The sequence below is a fragment of the Bos indicus x Bos taurus genome, chromosome 6 (genome assembly GCF_003369695.1).
Source record: "Bos indicus x Bos taurus breed Angus x Brahman F1 hybrid chromosome 6, Bos_hybrid_MaternalHap_v2.0, whole genome shotgun sequence".
Lineage (NCBI taxonomy): Eukaryota > Metazoa > Chordata > Mammalia > Artiodactyla > Bovidae > Bos > Bos indicus x Bos taurus.
Window position 1 is genome coordinate 44,865,520 of NC_040081.1, and position 12,571 is coordinate 44,878,090.

A 12,571-nucleotide genomic window follows, 5' to 3' on the forward strand; every position below is an offset into this window, starting at 1 on the left:
GGAGAATGAGAGGCAGGGGATAGAAGTCTTTTCATGAAAACCCAAATCCTTTCTTTAGTTTCAGACTCCTCCCCACCTTTTCCCCACTAATAAACCACATTTTTTGTTGTTCTCCTTTTTCTGGGAATAATTCTATAGGCATTTCCTTCGATCCCCAGAGCCCAGCTGCCCCAAGTTGCAGCTGGTCTGGGCGGTGTCTGGGTGGAACACCCACTGGGCCTCCAGGGCAATGCCCAGTACCTGCTGAGCACTGAGAAGGCTCCCTCCTGTAGGATGTGTCCTTGAACCTGGCCGAGCTGACTCTCAAATGACTCATGGCAGCTGCAGAGATTTATCTGCTGTCACTTGAGGATCTCAAAGCATGTCCCAGCCTAATTTTCCCTCCATCTCATCGAGATGTGAAGGTTAGGATAAGGTGGAGGAAGAAAATAAGACTCCAAACCAGGCAGGTCTGGCTTTCTGACTTGTCCTTGCCACTTGCTTTGTGACGTTTTTCTGAATTTCAGTATCCACCTCTGTGGTGATAGTGGTTTAGCTGCTCAATTGTGTCCCACTCTTCGCAGTCCCATGGACTGTAACCCACCAGGCTCCTCTGTCCACAGAATTCTCCAGGCAAGAATACTGGAGTGGGTAGCCATTCCCTTCTCCAGGGGATCTTCCTGACCCAGGGATCAAACCTGTGTTTCTTGCCTCTCCTGAATTGCAGACACACTCTTTACCATCTGAGCCACCAGAAAAGCCAATATGTTCATATAATATATGACATATATGATACATGTGATATATATTCATTTCTATGTTTTGCTATTCCTTGAACCTTTCAGTGATGGTCTTGGGGCCAGTGACCTATTGTCTTCCAGGTGGTCTGAGGGAGGTGGGGGTGATAAAGTGGGAGAATTTGGAAGATTTTAGCCTCAAGTTTCTGTTGCACTGGTTCATACTCCCCAAACCTCAGCAATGCCACAGCTTTGGGGACCCTCCAGGAACCTCTGTTTGTAGGTTCTCCTGAATTGGATGCTGATTCCTGTAAAAATAAAGTGAAAGTGAAAGTGAAATCACTCAGTCGTGTCCGACTCTTTGCAACACCATGGACTGTACCCTACCAGGCTTCTCCGTCCATGGGATTCTCCAGGCAAGAGTACTGTAGTGGGTTACCATTTCCTTCTCCAGGGGATCTTCCCAACCCAGGGATCGAACCCTGGTCTCCCACATTGGAGGCAGATGCTTTAACCTCTGAGCCACCAGGGAAGCCCTAAACCACCTCTTCCAAGATGTCAGTGTTCAAGAGAGTCCATTGACATTCCCACCAGCTCATCTATAAATGGTCTTGCTTATCTGGGGACTGGCAAGACCTCCAGGGCTGACCCTCATCTGGCATAGACACTCTGTTCTTGGTTATAGCCACTCAGTTCTTCCCAGATCTGCTGGTGCAATGGTTGGCAGCTCCTGGAATTCTCAGGAGAGGGTTGGAACTTTGTCAGCACTGAACACTGAAACTGATTCCCAGGGCAGCACAAAGGCCTCCTCCCTCCTCAACTTCTCAGATCCCAGCCACGGTCCCTATTGTCTGTGCTATGCTCTTGTTGCCTGGTGTCTCTCGGTGGAATCTTCATGGTCCAAGATGATTGCTTGAGCTCCAGTCATCACATCTGTGCTCTACTTTCTTCCCAGGGCCCTCCCCAGTCAGAGTGGCCATTACTGAGTGCATGCCTTATTGATATGTGTGATGGTTTTAAACATGTCCACAGATTCTGACACTCCTACATATAAAAGTAGAGATCTGTGTCCCCTTCTTCTATATCTGGGCCCCAGTATTTGTAACTCATCTGTAACCAGTAAGATGCAATAGACAAGAGGTGGCATAACTCAGATCAGAAAGGTCATGCAGTTTCCTCCTGGTAGCTTAAGAGGTCTCACGCTCCAGAACCACCATGCTGAGACTCACAGCATTTGATGTACAAGACTACTGGACAGGAGTCAGATGGCCCAATGCCAGCTGAATCCCGGTCTCTCTCTAGCCTATCAGGTGTGGTTTCTGGAGGCTAAATGCTAGGATTCATGTGCCCCTTCCCACTCCCTGGCCATGTGTCCTCACACAGGCCACTGTACAGTGGGAATATTAATAGCCCCTACCTCATAGAATCGACATGAAAATGAAACTGGCTAATACACATGACAGTTTCAGAACCTTGTCTCACTCAGTATAACTCTTTATTTAATATCACTGATTATTTCCTGGATTTATTGTGTGTTTCCTCACTTGCGGTTCTCTCTCCACTACATTGTGCGTATACAAGGAGGGCGCCACATGTACCGTGCTCACTGCTATCACCACTACCTGAAGGTGTAGCATACAGCAGAGTCTTGTATCAACTTAGACTGGGTTTGACTGTGTGTTAACAAATGAACTCAAAATAATAGCAGTTTTAAAAGATAGCAATTTTTCTACCTTTGATGAAAATTGTCTGCAGGTGTGGAGCCTAGGGAAAGCTTTATGGTGCTCTCATCATCAGAGGCTCAAATTCCTGCTACCTAGATTCTCCACTAGGCTTAATGAGCCTACTTCATGGTCCAAGTTGGTTGCTTAAGCTCCAGCCATCACATCTAAATTCTGTATTAGGAACAAGAAAGTACAGACATGTGTATTACTTCTTTTTTAAGGAAACTTTTCAGCAACCCCACAGAGTAACTCAGCTTACATCTCATTGGCCTAACCTTTCTGGGTGGTTACACCTAACTCCAAGGTGGCCTGGGAAATTTAATCCATTGGGAGGATGCCATTATATCTAGTTAAAGTCAGGGTTCTAGAAGAGAAATAGAAATATTAAGAAGAAATTAGCAGGTTCAGTAAATCTCAGTCAGATGGGGACCTCTGCCCTTTCTGACTGTGCCCTGGGGAGTCCCACTGAACTGAAAGGCCAGTTGAGCTGTAATTTGTGCCAGCTCTGCCTATACAAGACTGTGACCACTGTCTGATTGAGTGGGAGTCAGGAGGTAGGAGACTGGTTCAGGAGTGAGGGATGGGCCAGGCAGAGGTGGCCCTTCTTCAGTCTCTGGCACCCCGAGCCTTCCCATACCCCCATCACTGCAGAGCAGCTCCTGGGCCTCAAAGGGCTGACCAGCGAACAACGAGGCTATTGGATGGGTCAGCCAAAGACAGGGCTGACCATCCTTGTTTGCAACTGCTGGGGCTTCATCTGCTTCATTCTAATGGTTCTCACCATTCATCACCACAGGATACGTAGGGTCACCTTGAACATGGTCAGTGTGAGTGTCAGCAGTCCTCTGGGTAGCGCAGGGATTCCCGCTGATGAACAGGGAACTTCAGGCCCCAAAGGGCAGACACCCGATTCAGTCTCTGGGGTACCAAGAGGCCTGTTCTGACCTTCTTATCCATCCTGCCTGCCTCAAGGGAGCAGCAGTAATCTGAGAAGGTTGGTCTATGGAGGATTCTGGAAGCAGATGCCAAGTCACAAGCTTCTACTTCTGAACAAGGAGAGCAGGGAGCCAGATTTGAGCAAATCTAGGCCAGGTTGGCACATGCTGAGTGGACAGACTTGGGGCTTTTTCCTGGATTCAGCTCCTTAGCTGCTTTCTGTGCTTGCAGATGTCTCCTGCCCATCATACTCCCAGCCTCCCGTGGTGATGCTGGAGCCCCACAGACCATGACCTCGGGCCTGAGGCTGAATACTCAGGGTGCCTGGAGCAAAGGGTTTCTGAAGATCTCAGTCTCTTTAGTGCTCAGGAATAAAAGGGGCATATTTGGCTAATAGACACTTCCCTCCCCTCCCCCACTGCCACCATCAGCATCAACACCGATCCCTTCAGAATCCAAGCTTGAGGTGGGGCACCTGTGAGGGACAGAACAGGGAAACCACCTGCTCGGGAAGATTGTTGACCCTTGTCTAAGCATGATGCTATACCTTTGACACCTATCATCCTATTTCATCTTCTCCTGCATCCTATGAGATAGAGATCGTTGTTATTATTCCCATTTTACAGATGAAAAAACTGAGGCCTACGGGCAGAAGATCCTTATCCTGATTTTGTCAGCAGGCCAAACATGCAGCCTGTTCATTTCATTTGGGGCTTTATTATTTTTTATCACTACAACTACAACTTATTATTTTTTAAAGGCTTTGTTGTTGTTCTTCAGTTGCCCAATCATGTCCGACTCTTTGCAACCCCACGGACACCAGGCTTCTCTGTCCCTCACCATCTCCCAAAGTTTGCCCAAGTTCATGTCCATTGCATCAGTGATGCCATACAGCCATCTCATCCTGACGCCCTCTTCTCCTTCTGCCCTTAGTCTTTCCCAGCGTCGGAGACTTTTCCAATGAGTTGGCTGTTAGCATCAGAGGACCAAAATACTGGAGCTTCCGCTTCAGTATCACTCTTTCCAGTGAATATTCAGGGTTGATCTCCCTTAAGATAGACTGGCTTGATCTCCTTGCTGTCCAAGGGACTTTCAGGAGTCTTCTCCAGCACCACGGTTCGAAGGCATCAATTATTTGGCGTTCTGCCTTCTTTAAAGTCCAGCTCTTACAACCATATGTGACTGCTGGGAAGGCCATAGCCTTGACTGTACAGACCTTTGTCGACAGGGTAATGTCTCCGCTTTTCAGACATGTAAACACTATCTATATTTGTCTTAGGCTTACCTTTGGCTTAAAAAAAGTACTTCTGTCCTGTGGGTATATCTGGCTGCTGCTGCTAAGTCACTTCAGTCGTGTCCGACTCTGTGCGACCCCGTAGACGGCAGCCCACGAGGCTCCCCTGTCCCTGGGATTCTCCAGGCAAGATCACTGGAGTGCGTTGCCATTAACTTCTCCAATGCATGAAAGTGAAAAGTGAAAGTAAAGTTGCTCAGTCATGTCCGACTCCTAGCGACCCCATGGACTGCAGCCTACCAGGCTCCTCTGTCCATGGGATTTTTCCAGACAAGAGTAATGGAGTGGGTTGCCGTTGCCTTCTCAAGGTATATCTGGATTTCCCTTCAATTCACAATTTTTCACTAGGACCAGGTGCAGAAAAGGCTGAAGTTGTTTGAGAGACAGCAGAATCTCTTATCGGTGTATTTCAGGAGGACAAATGATTCCCTAGAATTTAGCGTCATCGAATCATGACACCCTCCCATCCATTGAGGGCTACCTATGTAAGAGATTTGCTAAACACTTTACAATTATTGCATTTTATCCTCCAGTCCCTGCAGGTAGAAAACACTATGACTTTTCCAATCCTGTCATTGAGGGCACTTAGGCTTATTTAGTGGAGAAGGCAATGGCACCCCACTCCAGTACTCTTGCCTGGAAAATCCCATGGACGGAGGAGCCTGGTGGGCTGCGGTCCCTGGGGTCACTAAGAGTCGGACACGACCGAGCGACTTCACTTTCACTTTTCGTTTTCATGCATTGGAGAAGGAAATGGCAACCCACTCCAGTGTTCTTGCCTGGAGAATCCCAGGGACGGGGGAGCCTCGTGGGAGGCCATGTATGGGGTCGCACAGAGTTGGACACAACTGAAGTGACTTAGCAGCAGCAGCAGCAGCAGCAGTCTTATTTAGGTAATCTGCCCCAAATTGTATGCTTAATAAATGCCAGAACCAGCTCTAAAAGAAGGTCAGTGCACCATGGCCCATGAGCGAAAACACAACCAGCCTCCTATTTTTGTGTGGCTGTGAGTTAAGAATAGATTTTACACTTTTAAGTGATTGAAAAACAAAGTCAAAAGAAGACGAATATTTCACAACTCATAAAATGATATGAAATTCAAATTTCAGTGTCCATAAATAAAGTGTTAATGGAACCCAGCCATGCCCATTCATTTACATATTGTCTGCCGCAGTTTTTGAGTTGTTGCAATGGAGGCCGTATGGCTTCCAAAGCCTAAAATATTTACTACCTGGCCCTTTTCAGGACAAGTTTGCCTATCCCTGCTCTAAAGCACAGGATCTTAACCCTTGTTCTAAGTTCCCAAGAAAACTGCAAGGTGGGCGTCAGAGCCCTGAATGCCTGGGTTTCTAGACCCTCCTACCCCTCGGAAGGAGGGCAGACAAGTCATCTAAATCACCAAACCTCTCTGGAGCTTAACTGCAAAATACACATCATCATCACGCCTGGTCCTGCTCCCAGGACTGACAGAAGATAAAAACAAGATCATGTATGTGAAAGTATTTTGTAATCTGGAAAGCACTCTATAGAAAAGGGGAGGATTACTGCATTATTTGACTCAGAGAAAGGAGGTTGGTATGAGGAAAATAAGCCAGTTTGGGGGAAGGGGGAGTTCTGCTTGGCTTTTGCATGAGTTATTAATGAAACAGACCAAACCTGCTAGAAATGGCCTTTGGCATAAACCCTGTGGCCCTTGCTGTCAGGCAGTTCCTTTGGCCCTGCAGAGAAGAATCATCCATCAAGCATTTCTATCTGGGGCCAGTGCTTTTGCCCCAGAAAACTGGGCTACCTGGTCTTCCCAGATTCAGCCACTACCCAAGGAGTGGGTTATCCCCCCAGGGAATCTCAAGGCACTCCAAAATCTTCCCTGCTCTCCACATACACCCAATTCTTTCTGCTCCTGATTTGCAAAAGATCTCAGAGATTCATTTCTATCTTTATTCCAAACTCAACATTTGTTTAAATATTTATTTCTGGAATAGACCACCATTAAACCTTCTTGGTTATTTCTATAGTGTGAACAAGTTATTTGATCATTGGACCAACGGACATTTACTAAGGTTCTCCAACATGCAGAGAAAGGAACATGCAGTAAGTAGACTGATGACCCCCAGGAAAGAGGCAATCTGAAGGACCAGCAGAGAATGCCAGGAGGGTGAAATTGAAGCTGGTGCCATCACCACTGTACTGAACACCCACTTTTCAAGGTGTCTAAGAGAGAGAAAGGAGGAAAGGAAGGTACAGTGAGAGTTCCAGAGGTATGGAATTGCTTTGTGATAGAGAAGGGCAAGGGTGTGAGGCATGTCTTGAATGGGAAGGGATATTTGGAGCCTGATAATTCCAGGGCGGGGCCCACTGCTGCAATGTACCCCCACTCACCAGGAATCTGTTGTCCTGGGGGCTCTCAACACAAAAGCTGATCTGGAATCTGACAGCAGCCCTGCTCGCCTATACCCCTACCCATCCAAGAGTCCCTGCTGGCACCGTGGATGCATGATGCTCAGTCGATCTTTTAAAAGTAAGAGGCAAACAAAACTGTGTGCGGAATTGGATGTTTATTTCCACCATCTGCGTGGCAATACAAGTTCAAGTTATAATGGCATCCGCACTCTATCAGTATTAGGCAACCATTTAAACATCCACAGCCATTTACTGATTATAAACACACACTAAAAAAAAAGCGGCAAGTGGCATGTGGCCCCGCACCTGCTGCCTTTGTGTGTGTCAGTCAATTTCATGCCTAGGAAGCACTGGGCTCCATGGGGACGGCTATATAAGCAGTTTGGTTGGTTGTGGGTTTGCTTTTTTCCTTTTTTTTTTTTTCCTGGGAAACAGCATAAACCAAGTTGGCCCCAAAATGCATTTATTGCAAATAGATGGGAATAAATGGAAAATAGACAATGATCATAAATGCAAACAAAAATACTGAATTTCCTAATGTTAAAAGGCCCATTTGCTTATAATTAGTAGATTAAAACTAATGAGTATTTTTACTGGCTTTCAAGAAAAGTTAGCAGGGGTCACTGTGCAAAACAAAAAGGCTTCTATCTCCCATCTGCCTCCACCCTCAGCCCAGAAGGTTTGAGTCACCAGGTGATGGCAAATAGGGTATAAAGTGAATATGGTGAGAGTGGGCATGGGGAATTGAAGGCACAAAAAGAAACTGATGCATTTTACAGGGGGACTAAAGGAAGTTTACCCAAAAGCTGTCAAAATGTTTTCTGGATCAACTCTTTATCTTATAAAGGGTTTTCTTTATCTCCTTCAGACCTGTCCATGCCCTGTCATAGCTGGGGGCTCCTGCCTCAGTCCTGACCCTAATTAGCTGTGCGACTTTGGGCAGTCAGTCCTGCTCAGAACCTGTTTTCTTACTGGGGAAAGACTTAAAGGGGGTGTTTTATTTCCAGGTTAACTTCTCCAAGGAGAGGTTTTGCTTTTGTTTTGTTTTGTTCTGTTGGGTTTTTGGATTTTGGTTTTTTTGGCAGCTTTCTAATTGAAAGTACTTTCTGCCTTTATGGTGTATAAGACCAATTTACTGCCTGTGAGCAAATCTTTTGGAGGCGAGAGTGTGGAAAATCACTCTCTCAGCTTTCTATCTGGTCAAAAGCTCCAAGTGCTTTCTAAAAGTTTCCGTCTCTCTAAAGTGGTCCGTGAGATCCATCAGGCATTCTTCCCACTGAGCATCATACTCAGCTCTTCTGATTTATCCCGGAGGGGGTCCCTGTCTGCATTCCTTCTCTGAAAACTGGTTTTGAGATGGCATCCTTCCACTGCTCATTAAACCTGGCTGGCTGGAACCCCAAACAATGGTTCAATTAGCCTTCAATGCATTTATCTAGAATAAGGGTTCCCTCTATGTATCTGACGGAGAAGGCAATGGCACCCCACTCCAGTACTCTTGCCTGGAAAATCCCATGGACGGAGGACTCCGGTGGGCTGCGGTCCATGGGGTCGCTAAGAGTCGGATACGACTGAGCAACTTTACTTTCACTTTTCACTTTCATGCATTGGAGAAGGAAATGGCAACCCACTCCAGTGTTCTTGCCTGGAGAATCCCAGGGACGGGGGAGCCTGGTGGGCTGCCGTCTATGGGGTCACACAGAGTCGGACACGACTGAAGTGACTTAGCAGCAGCAGCAGCTATGTATCTGAAACAATTACCCCCATTGCCTTATAGACCTAATCTAATTTGAGGTTCTAATTCACAGCCTTATGTTAAGGAAGTTGGCATTGAAATTGGATTGTTATACATACTATGGACTGAAGTCCATTTCTTATGATAACCAGTGAAAACTTGGAACAGGTGAAATGTGAATTTCTCCAGCATCCTGGAAGATATTTAGGAGCCCATTTGGAATATGAACATCCTTCATAAATCCAGTATTACTAATCCATGGGAAAGTTGTTAGAAAATACCATCTCAAGCCTTGTGAATCTCTTTTCTCTGCACTTGTCCAATTTTCTCTGGTTACTCAAGCCATCTGTTTCTCACCTCTTCTCCCTTTTCCACTAAAATCTACCCTTAGGGGATCTTATTTGGATCATGACTCAAATGTAAAAAAGGAAATTAATTAGAGAAGTGAACAATGATAGCATATTTGATGATATCAAGATAATTGGGGTTGAAAACAGTATTGTGACTTTTTAAAAAATGAGTCCTTTAGTTGTTGTTCAGTTACTCAGTCTTGTCCGACTCTTTACTAACCCCATGGACTGCAGCACACCAGGCTTCCCTGTCCTTCACTATCTCCTGGAGTTTGCTTAAACTCATGTCCATTGAGTCAATGATACCATCCAACCATCTCACCCTCTGTTGCCCCCTTCTCCTCCTAAGAGAAAGGAGATTCTTCAGGTAGGAGATTCATATTGAAATGTGAGCTACACGTTAAAATGCATATTTGCTTTAAAGTGAGAGGGTGGTGCAGGTAAAACAAAATAGGGCTTGGTAAGTGTCAAAGGTGGCCCTCATTATATGGTTCTCTCCAATATGTTTGAAAATTTCCATAATAAAAACGTTTTTTAATAAACCACTCTCAGGGAAACATCTGATAAACTTATCCAAACTAAGATGTTGCTGCTAAGGGTAAATAGCAGTTATCTATTTCCTGATGTAGCTATTAATACATTTTAACAGGATTCAAAAAAAGACTTAAGACAAATAAATAAATACAACAGTAGCAAATAAGGTGGGAGCAAAGGAGAGAGGAGGGAAGGAGGGGGCCTTGAGGAAAATGGCCACTTGAACAAGAGCTTTGAATACAGTTCATCTTACTGTTCATTTTTTCATCTGATCTAATAGGATTTAATCAAGATCAGGCCTCTAAACCTGGCTGCATTTTTTAAAATTGAAGTATAGTTGATTTACAATGTTGTGTTAGTTTCAGTGATTCAGATATGTGTGTATATATATATTTTTTAAAGATTATTTTTACTATACTCAAAATATTGAGTATAGTTTCCTGTGCCATACAGTAGGTCCTGTTTGTTCCTATAGTAGTGTATTCATGTTAATCCCAAACTCCTAATTTATCTCCATCCCTTTCCCCTTTGATAACTGTTAGGTTTGCTTTCTATGTCTAACACAGCTACATTTTAAAAGATTGTCTCTGGTGCTACTTTGTTGAAATCTCTCTGTTGTTGTTAACTGCCATGTAATAATAGCTACTATCAATGCACTTGCTGTTTGTCAGACTCCTTGCTAGGTACTTCACACGCATGATTACATTTGATCTTTATTTCAACTTTCTTAGATATCATTACCCCAATTTTACAGACGAGTCAAAAGTAACTTGTGCAATGTCACTCAGACACGTAGAAGTCTGGTCTCTCAATTATGTCATGGTCACCACAGTACCTTGGTCACTATAGTACTTTGGTCACAACAGAACTCTTCCTAAAGGTTCAGGGGATGATTTACTCTTCTCACAGTGTATGGACCACTTGTCAGAGGTATGCTAAACCACTGTCTTGCCCCATGTTTAAAACAGTAATTAGTACTTTAAATTACTAAAGAGCTAACAACTGAGGTTTGAGCTAACGTTGAAGGAGCAAACAATGCAGAGGGCATGGGTTCAATCCCTGGTCAGGGAACTAAGATAGCACACGCCTCAAGGAGAGGCCAGGAAAAATAAAAAGGAGTGAATATCAGGGAGGTTGTCAGCAAAGCACATTGCTGTAGCCAGGTAACAAAGTCTTTTCTTGATGGGGAGACTGGAGCAGGACCTCTTTGGATCTGCCATAACCAAATAGGATTTTTGGAGCTCTGTCCTAGAAGCAATAGAAAACCACTGAATAGACTCAGTCAGACATGATAAGATTTCATACACAGTTAAAATATAATTAATAATGCCTACTGAATCATTCATACAAGAAATACATGTCTCATGTGCCAGGTGCCATTTAGGTACTTGGGTATATGTGAGGGGACAAAGATCCTGCCCTGAAGTAGCTTATGTTCTAGCCAGAAGGATAGAGAGAAACAATTGAATGTAATAGTTAAATTACATAATACGTTGTATCTTTGCTCTTCAGTGTGGTCCCTGGGCCAGTATCACGGGCCAGTATCACAGGCCAGTATCTGTTATCGCCTGTCGCTTTGCTAGAAATGCCAGCCTCACCCCAGATGTACTGAATTCATATGTGCATTTTAACAAGAAGCCCACTTTTAAGCACAAAAAAACTGAGGCTCCACTTTCAACTTTAAGAAAAATTTTAAGCAATGTTAAAGTGGGGGAGATAGCCACCAGTATTAAGAGTAGTAGTCTAGGTAGACCTCATCAGGAAGGGAAAGTTTAATTAAAAACATGAAAAAGGTGAGTTAGCCAAGCCTCTGGGTTGAGCTGTTTCCAGGCAGAGGAAGTAGCTGGAACCAAGGCTCTGAGGCAAAGTGTGCCTAGTGTTTGAAGAATAGCAAGATAGCCAGTTTGGCTGGAAGGGGCAAGGGTGAAGAGTAGAAAAAAAAGAGAGACAAAGGAAGTCAGAGAGATAAAGGGGGTGGGAGTAGGATGGCCAGATGCTGTCGGGCCTTTGGGGGCACAACAAGGACTATGCCTTACACTGAGTGATATAAGGAGTCACTACAAGAGTTTGAGCAGGCAAGTGACTACACGCCTTAAAAGGATCACTCTGGCTGTTGTATTGAGAATAAGATTGTAACGGGGCATGGTGAGAAAACAGGGAGACTTTTAGGGGTGGGAGGGAAGTACTGAAATAATTCAGATAAAAACACTGATAGGTGAGACCTAGTGGATAAAAGAGGAGGAGGTAAGAAGCAGTTTGATCCTAGATAACTTTTTAAGGTAGATCCAACAAAGTTTCTTGATGAATTAGATGTAGGATGTGGGAAAAAAAGGGAAAGAGGAGAATTCAAAGGTGTGGAGTTCAAGAAAGAGGTCTGCTTGAGACCCATATTTGATCATTCTACTATAAAGTTATATAAGAATAGGGCTAAATATAGCAAACCACTGTGCCGGTAGGTCTGCTGACTATACCAAAAACTTTGGTCAGATAATACAATGGATGTGGGCATCACAGTAATTGAACTTTCTCTGTACATTTTTGTTGGGTTGTGATCTAGAATTTCAGGTACACAAAATTATTAATGCATATTTAAATGTTTCTTTAAAAAAAACTCTCAGATATAAACACAAAACAGAAATTCACAAAAATCTAAATAGAAAAATTCTGGAAAAAGAAAAAAGATCGTCATCAAAAATCAACTAATACTTTGTAATTTCCACTGGAAATGAACAAAATTTTATTGATGATTCTCTCTCAGAAATAATTCTACTGGGAATTCCCTGGTGGGTTCCTATGTTTAGGACTTGGTGTTTTCACCGCCATGGCCAAGGTTCCTCTGATTAGGGAACTAAGATCCTGTAAGCCACATGGTGTGGCTGAAA